Here is a 13,625-nt window from a genome sequence, read left to right on the forward strand (position 1 = left end):
TGGAAATGAAAATATTAGTAGAAATATCAATGGAAATCAAAAAGAGAGTCTTCGTATATCATCCAATCAAAAAGAAGAATATCTTGAATTAGAGAATCGAAATCAAGAAGAAAAAGAACAGCGGGGCCAAGAAGATTTTGGATCAGATCTACGAAACCAAAAGAATCTTGGATCAGATGCACGAAACAAAAAAAAAGATTTTGAAAAGGATTACGCGGAAACCGAATCAGACATTAAAAATAAAAAACGTAAAAAGAAAAGGAAATCTAAAAGCAAGAAGGAGGCAGAACTTGATTTTCTCCTGAAAAAGTATTTGCTTTTTCAATTGAGATGGGATGAACCTCTGAATCAAAGAATAATCAATAATGTTAAGGTATATTGTTTCCTGCTTAGACTGAAAAATCCAAGTGAAATTGCTATATCCTCTATTGAAAGAGGAGAAATGCGCCTGGATGTAATGCTGATTGATAAGGAGCTAACAATTACGGAATTGATAAGAAAGGGAATATTCATTATCGAACCGGTTCGTCTGTCTCTAAAACGGGATGGGCAATTTCTTATGTATCAAACCATAAGTATTTCATTGGCCCATAAGAGTAAGCACAAAACAAATCGAAGATTCCGAAAAAGGAAATATGTTGATGAGAATAATTTCGATGGATCTATTGCACAAGATAGAAAAACGCTTGGGAATGGAGACGAAAATCATTATGATTCACTTTTTATTCCTGAAAATATTCTATCTCCTGTACGTCGTAGAGAATTAAGAATTCTAATGGATTTAAATTCCGGAAATGGGAATGTTGTGGATAGAAATACAGTACTTTGCAACGGGAATAACATAAAAAATTGTGTGCAATTTTTAGATGAGAATAAGTATCTTGATACAGATACAAATAAATGCATTCAATTTAAATTGTTTCTTTGGCCCAATTATCGATTAGAAGATTTAGCTTGTATGGATCGCTATTGGTTTGATACCAATAATAGTAGTCGTTTCAGTATGTTAAGGATACATATGTACCCACGATACAGAATTATTTGATGATATATTATCTATTTTTTTTATGGTATATTTTCTTTTTCTATATATCACGCTCACATCCGGTAGACTAGGACAGACGTATTTACATGCACGCTGTCTTCCATTCCATTCTGATACATGATAGTAATAGTAATTCAATAACGTATTAATTGGATCTAGGAATGAATCGGCGGAATCTTCTTAGGCCAAAATCATTTTATATTTCGTGGGTGCAAAAATGTAACATGCTTTCGTATCCGAATCAAATTACAAATGAAATTGGATTTATTAAATTGTTTTTTTGATAAAAAACAAAGTACTATATGAATAAATCTGGATTCCTGTGTGTACCAGATTGAAAGATTGAAATAACTGTCATTATTATTATATTATTCCTGACCGGTAAAACCCATATTTGTGAAAAAGAAAGAAAAAAAAGAAAGAGAAGAATTATTTTTATGATAAAAAGTTCATTCATCTCAGTTATTCCGCAAGAAGAAAAAGGAAAAAACAGGGGATCCGTTGAATTTCAAGTATTCAATTTTACTAATAAGATACGTAGACTTACTTCACATCTAGAATTGCACAGAAAAGACTATTTCTCTCAGAGAGGTCTGCGGAAGATTTTGGGAAAACGTCAACGGCTGCTGGCTTATTTGTCAAAAAAAAATAGAGTACGTTATAAGGAATTAATTGGTCAGCTGAATATTCGGGAGCCAAAACCGCGTTAATTTGAGGATTGGGGATTCATTTGAATTATTTGGTTTATTAGTATTAGATCTTGAATTTTGATGAACCTCGTTTTGTTTTCGATAATTCATGAATAATGAATCGGGGAAGAAAACATATGACTGTACCGGCTACAAGAAAAGACCTCATGATAGTCAATATGGGTCCTCACCACCCATCAATGCATGGTGTTCTTCGACTCATCGTTACTCTGGATGGTGAAGATGTTATTGACTGTGAACCCGTATTAGGTTATTTACATAGAGGAATGGAAAAAATTGCGGAAAACCGAACAATTATACAATATCTGCCTTATGTAACACGTTGGGATTATTTAGCAACTATGTTCACGGAAGCAATAACGGTAAATGGACCAGAACAGTTGGGAAATATTCAAGTACCTAAAAGAGCTAGCTATATCAGAGTAATTATGCTGGAGTTGAGTCGTATAGCTTCTCATTTGTTATGGCTGGGGCCTTTTATGGCGGATATCGGTGCACAAACTCCTTTCTTCTATATTTTAAGAGAAAGGGAATTGCTATATGATCTATTTGAAGCTGCCACAGGTATGCGAATGATGCACAATTACTTCCGTATCGGAGGAGTAGCTTCTGATCTACCTTATGGTTGGATAGATAAATGTTTGGATTTCTGCGATTATTTTTTAACAGAGGTAGTGGAATATCAAAAACTTATTACGCGGAATCCCATTTTTTTGCAACGAGTTGAAGGAGTAGGCATTATTGGTGGAGAAGAAGCAATAAATTGGGGTTTATCAGGACCAATGTTACGAGCTTCCGGAATCCAATGGGATCTTCGTAAAGTTGATCATTATGAGTGTTACGATGAATTCGATTGGGAGGTCCAGTGGCAAAAAGAAGGAGACTCATTAGCTCGTTATTTAGTGCGAATCGGTGAAATGACGGAATCCGTAAAAATTATTCAACGAGCTATAGAAGGAATTCCGGGAGGGGCCTATGAGAATTTAGAAGTGCGACGCTTTGATGGAGGGCGCCATTCCGAATGGAATGATTTTGATTATCGATTCATTAGTAAAAAACCTTCACCCGCTTTTGAATTGTCGAAGCAAGAACTTTATGTAAGAGTAGAAGCCCCCAAGGGAGAATTAGGCATTTTTTTGATAGGAGATAATAGTGTTTTTCCTTGGAGATGGAAAATTCGTCCACCAGGTTTCATCAATTTGCAAATTCTTCCTCAGTTAGTTAAAAGAATGAAATTGGCTGATATCATGACGATACTAGGTAGTATAGATATCATTATGGGAGAGGTTGATCGTTGAAATGACAATTGATACGACAGAAATACAAGCTATCAATTCTTTTTCCAGATCGGAGTATTTAGAAGAAGTCTATAGCCTCATATGGGCGCTTGTCCCTATTTTTACTCCTGTATCAGGAATCACAATAGGAGTACTCGTGATTGTGTGGTTAGAAAGAGAAATATCTGCAGCATTACAACAACGTATTGGGCTTGAATACGCCGGTCCTTTGGGAATTCTTCAAGCTCTAGCGGATGGGACTAAGCTACTTTTGAAAGAGGATCTTCTCCCATCTAGGGGGGATATTCGTTTATTCAGTATCGGCCCGTCTATAGCGGCCATATCCATTTTTTTTAGTTATTCAGTAATTCCTTTTGGGTATCGCCTTGTTCTGGCCGATCTCAGTATAGGTGTTTTTTTCTGGATCGCCATTTCCAGTATTGTCCCTATTGGACTTCTTATGTCAGGATATGGCTCGAATAATAAATATTCCTTTTCAGGTGGTCTACGAGCTGCTGCTCAATCGATTAGTTATGAAATACCATTAACTCTATGTGTGTTATCAATATCTCTACGTGTGATTCGTTGGAACATCAACTTTACCTTACCCACTTGTTTTAGGAAAGAAGATTGAATGTACTGATTGTATAAATATCTTCACTTTTCTTTATTCATCACTTGGGTCGATGAGCTAAACCAGATAGTTATATGAGTGAAACAAAACTGCTTATTAATTTGCAGTAATAAGATTGATTCTCATTCCCTATGTACGAGAGTAAGGTAGAAGTAAACATAAGCAGCGTAAACTGTTTACCCCAAGATTGGATGATTAGTCATCATGGCTTGAAGCGGGTACAAAAGATCACTTGTATGGGTTTTTACAATTTTATCCATATTTTGAATCAATCAAAAAAAGGGTGGGTGGTTAGGAACACTAAGATACGCAAAGGATTAGTAATGGAAATAATGTAAGGTATCCAAAGAGATATTTTTGCATGAAAGGAATCATAATGAGGGCTTTACGTTGGTAGAAATGATCAAGGAGTACTTCCCGATGATTCCGATCCAGAGTATACTCCTACCCACTGATTAAAGAAATAACTATTGGGAACGAAATAATCCTTTATTTTATTTTTTAGAATCCCCTTCTGAGAAAGAAGAACAGGAACGAAAGAAATGGAATGCAATAGGAAAAATTAAAATGATAAGAGATCTTTTTTTATTCTTTTTTTTTCTGATCTACATTTATATAGATGGAATGGAATTCTTATCAGGATTCATGAATTGGTGCGGGGTCTAATTATTTTTCGTAATCGCGCAATCTATGGGTCGAAATTTTTACCGATACAGCGCATATTTTATTGAAGGATTCAGTTATTGCTGAACAAAGAAAAATTTTGTAATTTGCATTAAAAAAAAAAATAAGGATGAGATCAATTCCGAAGCACTTTTATTTGTTATTATAGCAGACAGAATTCCATTGGTTTAATTAGGGACTCCCCGATGCATCTTTACTCTAGCTACTCCACAAAAAAAGCAAGCCGGGGGAATACCAAGTCAGTCCTTAAATTTATTTGTGGCCATCGAGGAGCCGTATGAAGCGGAGGTCTCATGTACGGTTCTGGAATAGCGATAGGAACAGTGATGTTATCATCGACTATAATTATCTAACAGTTCAAGTACGATTGATATAGTTGAGGCACAGTCTAAATATGGTTTTTGGGGGTGGAATCTTTGGCGCCAACCCATAGGGTTTATAGTTTTTCTAGTTTCTTCCCTAGCAGAATGTGAGAGATTACCCTTTGATTTACCAGAAGCGGAAGAGGAATTAGTAGCAGGTTATCAAACCGAATATTCGGGTATAAAATTTGGTTTATTTTACATTGCGTCTTACCTAAATCTACTAGTTTCTTCATTATTTGTAACAGTTCTGTACTTGGGGGGGTGGAATTCCTCTATTCCGTACATATTCATTCCGAAGCTTTTCGGAATAAATAAACCTGGTGGGGTCTTTGGAACGACAATTAGTATCTTCATTACATTAGCTAAAGCTTATTTGTTCCTGTTCATTCCTATCACAACAAGGTGGACTTTACCTAGGATGAGAATGGACCAACTATTAAATCTTGGATGGAAATTTCTTTTACCTGTTTCTCTAGGTAATCTATTATTGACAACTTCTTTCCAACGCCTTTCGCTGTAACAGAATATGAAATTCTAGGTTCATAACCTCTCTCAAGCAAGAGAAAGAAACATCAAATTATTCATGGATATCCACGATATGTTCCCTATGGTGACTGGGTTCATGAATTATGGTCAACAAACAGTACGAGCTACAAGGTACATTGGTCAAAGTTTCATGATTACTTTATCCCACGCGAATCGTTTACCTGTAACTATTCAATATCCTTATGAAAAATTGATCACATCAGAGCGTTTCCGCGGTCGAATCCACTTTGAATTTGATAAATGTATTGCTTGCGAAGTATGTGTTCGTGTATGTCCCATAGATTTACCTGTTGTTGATTGGAGATTGGAAACAGATATTAGAAAGAAACGGCTGCTTAATTATAGTATTGATTTTGGAATCTGTATATTTTGTGGCAACTGCGTCGAGTATTGTCCAACAAATTGTTTATCAATGACTGAGGAATATGAACTTTCTACTTATGATCGTCACGAATTGAATTATAATCAAATTGCTTTGGGTCGTCTACCAGTGTCAATAATGGGGGATTACACAATTCAAACAAACAATTATGAATATGAATTCCACTCAAATAAATAAAAATAGCCGCGGATAAACTAAACCCCTTTTCCTTTTTCAATAATGATAATGATTACCAAAATTACCAAATTACTAAGATTCTGTTTTGATCAGGGTTCTTTCTTTTTGGTTCGGCAGTAACCACAAATCATAAATATAACTACTGATTTGTGGGAATCATGGCTTTATTTGAATTGAAAATGGAATTCATATATCTGTGGTTATTTCGAAATATACAATTCCGAACTACACTTTCACTTTCAGATACAGAAGTGGGATTGGTCCAATAACAGTATCTACGTCAATCCACATCCCATTAAGATTTAATTCAATTAAGAACGTATCATCATTGACAAGAAAAAAATAGGGTAACCCCCTTTTCCTGGCCCGGTCAGTAAGGTCATGAAATATTTCTACTTAATTTATCTCTTATTTTACGCATAATGGATTTACCTGGACCAATACATGATATTCTTTTAGTATTTCTGGGATCAGGACTTATATTAGGAAGTCTCGGAGTGGTATTACTTACGAGTCCAATTTTGTCTGCCTTTTCTTTGGGATTGGTTCTTGTTTCTATAGCCTTATTCTATATTCCATCTAACTCCTATTTTGTAGCTGCTGCACAGCTCCTCATTTACGTGGGGGCCGTAAATGTCTTAATCATATTTGCCGTGATGTTCATGAAAGGTTCAGAATATTCCAATTATTTCTCTCTTTGGACCGTTGGGGATGGGGTTACTTTACTGGTTTGTACAAGTATTTTGTTTTCATTAATTACTACTATCTTAGATACGTCGTGGTACGGGATTATTTGGACTACAAGATCAAGCCAGATTATAGAACAGGACCTGATAAGTAACGTTCAACAAATTGGGATTCATTTATCAACGGATTTTTATCTTCCATTTGAACTTGTTTCTATAATTCTTTTAGTTGCTTTGATAGGTGCAATTGCTATGGCTCGTCAGTAAAAAAGAGTTAGGATTAGAAATAAAAAATCAAAGAAAAAAAAAAAAAAATAAGGCCTCGGCCTTGTTCTGCCTTATTGCTTATTGTTAGTACATCTATTTTCCTTCAATTCTATTTTTGTTCATATGGAATGTCAAATAATAAAAGGTTTAGTTCTATCCATTGCCAATGCTTTCGTTTGTTACGCACTTGTTATATTCGAGTCAATCAAATCGGTTAAAAAATTGTTGTTCATATTGAAATGAATCGAGATTGATGAGGAGTTAGTCAATGATGCTCGAACACGGACTTGTTTTGAGTGCCTATTTATTTTCTATCGGTATTTATGGATTGATCACAAGTCGAAACATGGTTAGAGCACTTATGTGCCTTGAGCTTATACTGAATGCGGTTAATCTAAATCTCGTAACATTTTCTGATTTATTTGATAGTCGTCAATTAAAAGGAGACATTTTATCGATCTTTGTTATAGCTATTGCCGCCGCTGAAGCAGCTATTGGACCGGCTATTGTTTCGTCGATCCATCGTAACAGAAAATCAACTCGTATCAATCAATCAAATTTGTTGAATAAATAATCGTAGTCGTAATGATATAGATATAAATAAACACAGATATCCTTCTATATATTCTATATATATATATATATATGGATAGAATATGGATAAATAGATATAATTTATCTAATTCTAAAATTAGAATTAACATGTCTAACTAATTCATGTTTGCCGAAACGTAAGAAATCAAAGTATCCTGGCTCTTTCTCATGAACAGATCCAGCAATCTATTGATTCTAAAAAAACAAATTAAGGTAACCCACTGATTCGTCTGGTGTCTAGAATACATGATTTATTTACTACTTCTTTTTTTACCAGATCGAAAATCAAATTAATAATAATAATATTCAAAAATTTTATATATCCAATGTCACATTCAGTAAAGATTTATGATACCTGTATAGGATGTACTCAATGTGTACGAGCGTGTCCCACAGATGTATTGGAAATGATACCTTGGGACGGCTGTAAAGCTAAGCAAATAGCTTCTGCTCCAAGAACGGAGGACTGCGTAGGTTGTAAAAGATGTGAATCCGCTTGTCCAACGGATTTCTTGAGCGTCCGGGTTTATTTATGGCATGAGACAACTCGCAGTATGGGTCTAGCTTATTGATACGTTCTAGAAAACTCCACTTGAATACATTTGATTCCTCTTTACCGACAAAGACCCGTACTCGGGAAAATAGAATAGAATATATTATTCTGGGGGCGGGTCTTTCTGGTCAAAGTCTATCTTGTCTTTACCACGAGCTATTTTCCTTGGTTAACAATAATTGTTATTTTGCCGATATCCGCGGGTTTGTTAATTTTTTTTCTCCCTCATAGGGGGAATAAGGGGGTTAGATGGTATACTATGTGCATATGCTTTTTAGAGCTGCTTCTAACAACCTATGCATTCTGTTATCATTTCCAATTCGACGACCAATTAATCCAATTGGAGGAGGATTATAAATGGATAAATATTTTTGATTTTCACTGGAGACTGGGAATTGATGGACTTTCCATAGGACCCATTTTACTAACGGGATTCATTACTACTTTAGCTACCTTAGCGGCTTGGCCAATTACTCGGGATTCTCGATTGTTCCATTTCCTTATGTTAGCAATGTACAGTGGTCAAATAGGATTATTTTCCTCTCGAGACCTTTTACTTTTTTTCGTCATGTGGGAGTTAGAATTAATTCCTGTTTACCTACTTCTATCCATGTGGGGGGGTAAGAAACGTTTGTACTCAGCTACAAAGTTCATTTTGTACACTGCAGGGGGTTCCATTTTTCTTTTAATAGGAGTTCTAGGTATGGGTTTATACGGGTCGAATGACCCAACATTAAATTTTGAAACATCAGCTAATCAATCATATCCCGCGGCATTGGAAATAATATTATATTTGGGCTTCCTTATTGCTTATGCTGTCAAATCACCGATTATACCCCTACATACATGGTTACCAGATACCCATGGGGAAGCACATTACAGTACATGTATGCTTCTAGCCGGAATCTTATTAAAAATGGGAGCATATGGATTGATTCGGATCAATATGGAATTATTACCCCATGCTCATTCTATATTTTCTCCATGGTTGATGATAGTAGGAGCAATTCAAATAATCTATGCAGCTTCAACTTCTCCTGGTCAAGGCAATTTTAAAAAGAGAATAGCCTATTCTTCCGTATCTCATATGGGTTTCATAATTATAGGAATTGGTTCCATAACCGATACGGGACTCAACGGAGCCATTTTACAAATAATCTCTCATGGATTTATTGGTGCTGCACTTTTTTTCTTGGCGGGAACGAGTTATGATCGAATACGTCTTGTTTATCTCGACGAAATGGGCGGAATTGCGATCCCAATGCCAAAAATATTTACCATGTTCAGTAGTTTTTCGATGGCTTCTCTTGCATTGCCGGGAATGAGTGGTTTTGCTTCGGAGTTATTAGTTTTTTTTGGAATAATTACTAGCTCTAAATATTTTATAATTCCCAAAATACTAATTACTTTTGTAATGGTTATTGGAATTATATTAACTCCTATTTATTCATTATCTATGTTACGCCAGATGTTCTATGGATACAAGCTTTTCAATGTTACAAACTCTTATTTTTTTGATTCTGGACCACGAGAATTATTTATTTCGACCTGTATCTTTTTACCTGTAATAGGTATTGGTCTTTATCCCGATTTCGTTCTCTCGTTATCAGTTGACAAGGTCGAAGCTATTCTATCTAAATTTTTTATAAATAATTAGATAGAATAAGACATAAAGTCAAAAACTCCTTTGATTTTTAAAATCATTTTATTTTCTATAACTATAAATGAAAAAATCAAAAGAAAAAGAGTGAAGTGGTTTTGAATTGTAATCAGAAACATCCGGAGTTTTTGAGAACCAATGTAATGGTTCTCAAAAACTCGAAAAACTTTCGCTATCTAAGGGGACCACTATGGACTCTTCAAGCTTTTTCTTCAATTAGATGTTAATGTGAATGAACCATAACTATGTAGTCCTACCCCTAATAGATTGACCCCGAAATAACATATCCAAATTATAAGAAATCCCGCAGAAGCCACAATTGCGGAATTCACACCTTGCAAACTTTGAGCCGTTCTAGTATGTAAATAAATTGCGAATATGGTCCAAGTAATAAATGCCCAAGTTTCCTTAGGGTCCCAATTCCAATAAGATCCCCATGCCTCATTAGCCCATACTGCTCCCGAAAGAATACCTATGGTTAAAAAAGTAAATCCTAGACTAATAACACGATAACTCCAATGATCCAACCGTCGAGTAAATTGAGACTTGTGATAATTTCTAAATGAAAGAAAGGAGGTGCTTTGTAAAACACTTCCTTTTTCATTTAAGTATTGTATCTCATCAAAATAAAATGATCCAATTAGTAAATTTTTACTTTTATCAAGAATATCTATGTTTTTTCTAAGTGTAATGACTAAAAGAGCTACTGATAATAACGATCCGCATAAAAGAGCTGCGTAGCTCAATAACATCATACTCACGTGCATCATTAACCACTGGGATTGTAGAGCAGGCACTAATATTGCGGATTGCTGCATTTCAGTTAAAAGTCCCGAAGTGGCAAAGCCTTGAGTCAAAATAGTACCTGGAGCTGTTATTGCGCTTAAATCATTTTTATGGTTCCGTATTTTCGAAACCATATGAAAAATGGAGAAACTCCACGAAAGGAACATTAATGATCCATATAAATCATTTAATGGGAAATGTCTCGAATAAATCCAACGAGTAACTAATAATCCTGTTATACAGAAAAAAGTAACTATCATACCTTTTTCTGACGAATCACATAGTCCTACGATTTCATGAACTAGTAATTTCATTAAATGAATCGTAATGACAATTGAAATGATCGAAAAAGAGATGTGAGTTAATATATGTTCTAAAGTATCAAATATCATAAAAAACGATTAAAAAAAAAAAGAAAAGGGGGTTTTCAATTATAGAAATCCGGAATTGAATTCAGTATAGGATCTATTGTGCCCTTTTAGAGAATGCCGCCACTCGGATTCGAACCGAGATGCTCTGGCACTGCTTCCTAAGAGCAGCGTGTCTACCAATTTCACCATGGCGGCTTGATCGAAATAATAATAGCCCAGATTAGATTCATTCGTCGATGCAATCAATGTTATTTATTTTCCGAAATATTAGAAAGGAATGGTTGAATAAAAAAAAATTGTTCAAATAAATATTTGAACGTTCAATAATACTTAGCTTAGTATCATGATATGTTATCAGTTTTAACAATGGGATTTCATGTAGTATAAGTTTTCCCGGAACAGTTGGATTTAGATGATTATGTCCTTAGTCTACATATATAACTAAGAATTTCCTTTTCCAATCTATTTCTGTATAATTCATTTTCCATTTATCTGATTTAATGCATGCGAAAAAAAAAAACAAGTGAAGTGATGGGGAAAATGACAATCCCCATCTCGTGAATTATAAAAACATAAAAAGTGAAATCCTTATCTTGTATGTAACTGCTTTTGTTTGAAGTTTGAAAAAAAAAAAGAGTCCCTTTTTTAGACTCCCGTTAGACAGAAAAATGGAATTCGTTTTCTACATGCGAAAATAAAATATCGGGTTCTATCTCATATGGATGAGTTCAAAACATTAGTTAATGTAAATTATTAATTTTCTATTGTATATTGTAAATCATCCAATTCATCGAGTGATATTGATTTAGAGTATTGTATTCCAAGGCCTTATTATTGTCGCACAAAAAAACTTTTTGAATGCCCAGTAGAAATAGATTTAGCTAGGGATAAAGCCTTTTCCCTGGCCCAATAACCTCTTTTTTTCCAAATATTTCTACGAATACGCTTCTTTGACATAGAAGTACGTTTCTTTGGAACTGCCATCTTAAAATAAAAAAGTTACTCATTTAGATAGTTGGATGTGAAAGACATGTATTGCTCAAAAAGGATCGTTCTTTCTATCTTTCTATTCATTATCCATATTTATTCTATAGCGAATACCCTCTTGATTTGATTACATAAAAAATATGGATACATGTACATCGATATAGTATCACTCGGGATAAAAATAAAATAAAAAATAAAAGTTTAAGATAAGAGCAGAACCCTTACCTACTTACCTATATCTAATTTAAGAAAACAATAATGTAACATTTTCTATTATCTATTAATTAATAAATTTAATCAATCTCGAAAGTAGAGTATCCATAATTATTAATTATTAATATTAAATAAAGACTAATAAAATTAATTGATAAAGAAAAAGAATATTAATTGGAGTAATCCTTTATTTAAGTTTTATGCAAAATAACGAGTATTATAGGATTTCTAATAAACATAAGTTTTTTTTATTGGAATAAAAGCTAATCAATCAGTTCCACAATGAATTAGTTAGTAACTAGTCCTAAACTAACTAAAATAACTCGATCTTTATTAGATCGAGTTATTGGCAAATGCTATATTCCAGAATCAAGAATCAAGTCTTTTTTTTTGATAGAATTTTGTCTTACTATATGGATATAAATCGCCGTAGTATTAGAATGATTGAAAATCTCATACTCTGTTCTATATGTTATGTTAATAAATATCTTATTAATTACTAAGCATTAATAGTAAAATTAAAATAGTAATTTAATTTGGTTATTTGAGGAAATGCAACTTCTCAATTCGAATAATTGGAAGATTTTAAATATCTGGTAAAGAATCAAAATAATTAATGATTTCAAATCATATTTCATATTTGAGTTCTCTTAATGAAATAAAGGCTGGTGAATCGGAAACAATTAAATAAAAAAAAAAAGGTTTTATTTTATGGAACATACATATCAATATGCATGGATCATACCTTTCATTCCACTTCCAGTTACTATATTAATAGGATTGGGACTTCTGCTTGTTCCGACCGCAACAAAAAGCATTCGCCGTGTGTTGGCTTTTCCTAGTGTTGCATTGCTAAGCATAGCGCTGGGGTTTTCGGCCGATCTAGCTATTCAACAAATAAAAGGGGGTTCCGCTTATCAATATCTATGGTCTTGGACCATCAATAATGATTTTTCCTTAGAGTTTGGCTACTTGATCGACTCACTTACTTCTATTATGTCAATACTAATCACTACTGTTGGAATAATGGTTCTTATTTATAGTGACAATTATATGTCTCACGATCAAGGGTATTTGAGATTTTTTGCTTATATGAGTTTTTTCAATGCTTCCATGTTGGGATTAGTTACTAGCTCTAATTTGATACAAATTTATATTTTTTGGGAACTCGTGGGAATGTGCTCCTACCTATTAATAGGATTTTGGTTCACACGACCAATTGCGGCCAATGCTTGTCAAAAAGCGTTTGTAACTAATCGTGTAGGGGATTTTGGTTTATTATTAGGAATCTTAGGTCTTTATTGGATAACAGGCAGTTTCGAATTTAGGGATTTGTTCGAAATTTTCAATAACTTGATCCATAATGATGGGGTCAATTTTTTATTTGCGACTCTGTGTGCCTCTCTATTATTTCTCGGTTCAGTTGCTAAATCTGCACAATTCCCCCTTCATGTATGGTTACCTGATGCAATGGAGGGGCCTACTCCTATTTCGGCTCTTATACATGCAGCTACCATGGTAGCTGCGGGAATTTTTCTTGTCGCTAGACTTTTTCCTCTTTTCACAGTCATACCTTACATAATGAATCTTATTTCTTTGATAGGTGTAATAACGGTATTTTTAGGGGCTACTTTGGCTCTTGCTCAAAGAGACATTAAGAGAAGTTTAGCCTATTCGACAATGTCTCA

Source organism: Aristolochia californica, unplaced genomic scaffold, assembly GCF_029961685.1.
Source record: "Aristolochia californica isolate CCGP_79_NKW_82.1479 unplaced genomic scaffold, dmAriCali1.0.hap1 SCAF_328, whole genome shotgun sequence".
NCBI classification, from domain to species: Eukaryota; Viridiplantae; Streptophyta; class Magnoliopsida; order Piperales; family Aristolochiaceae; genus Aristolochia; species Aristolochia californica.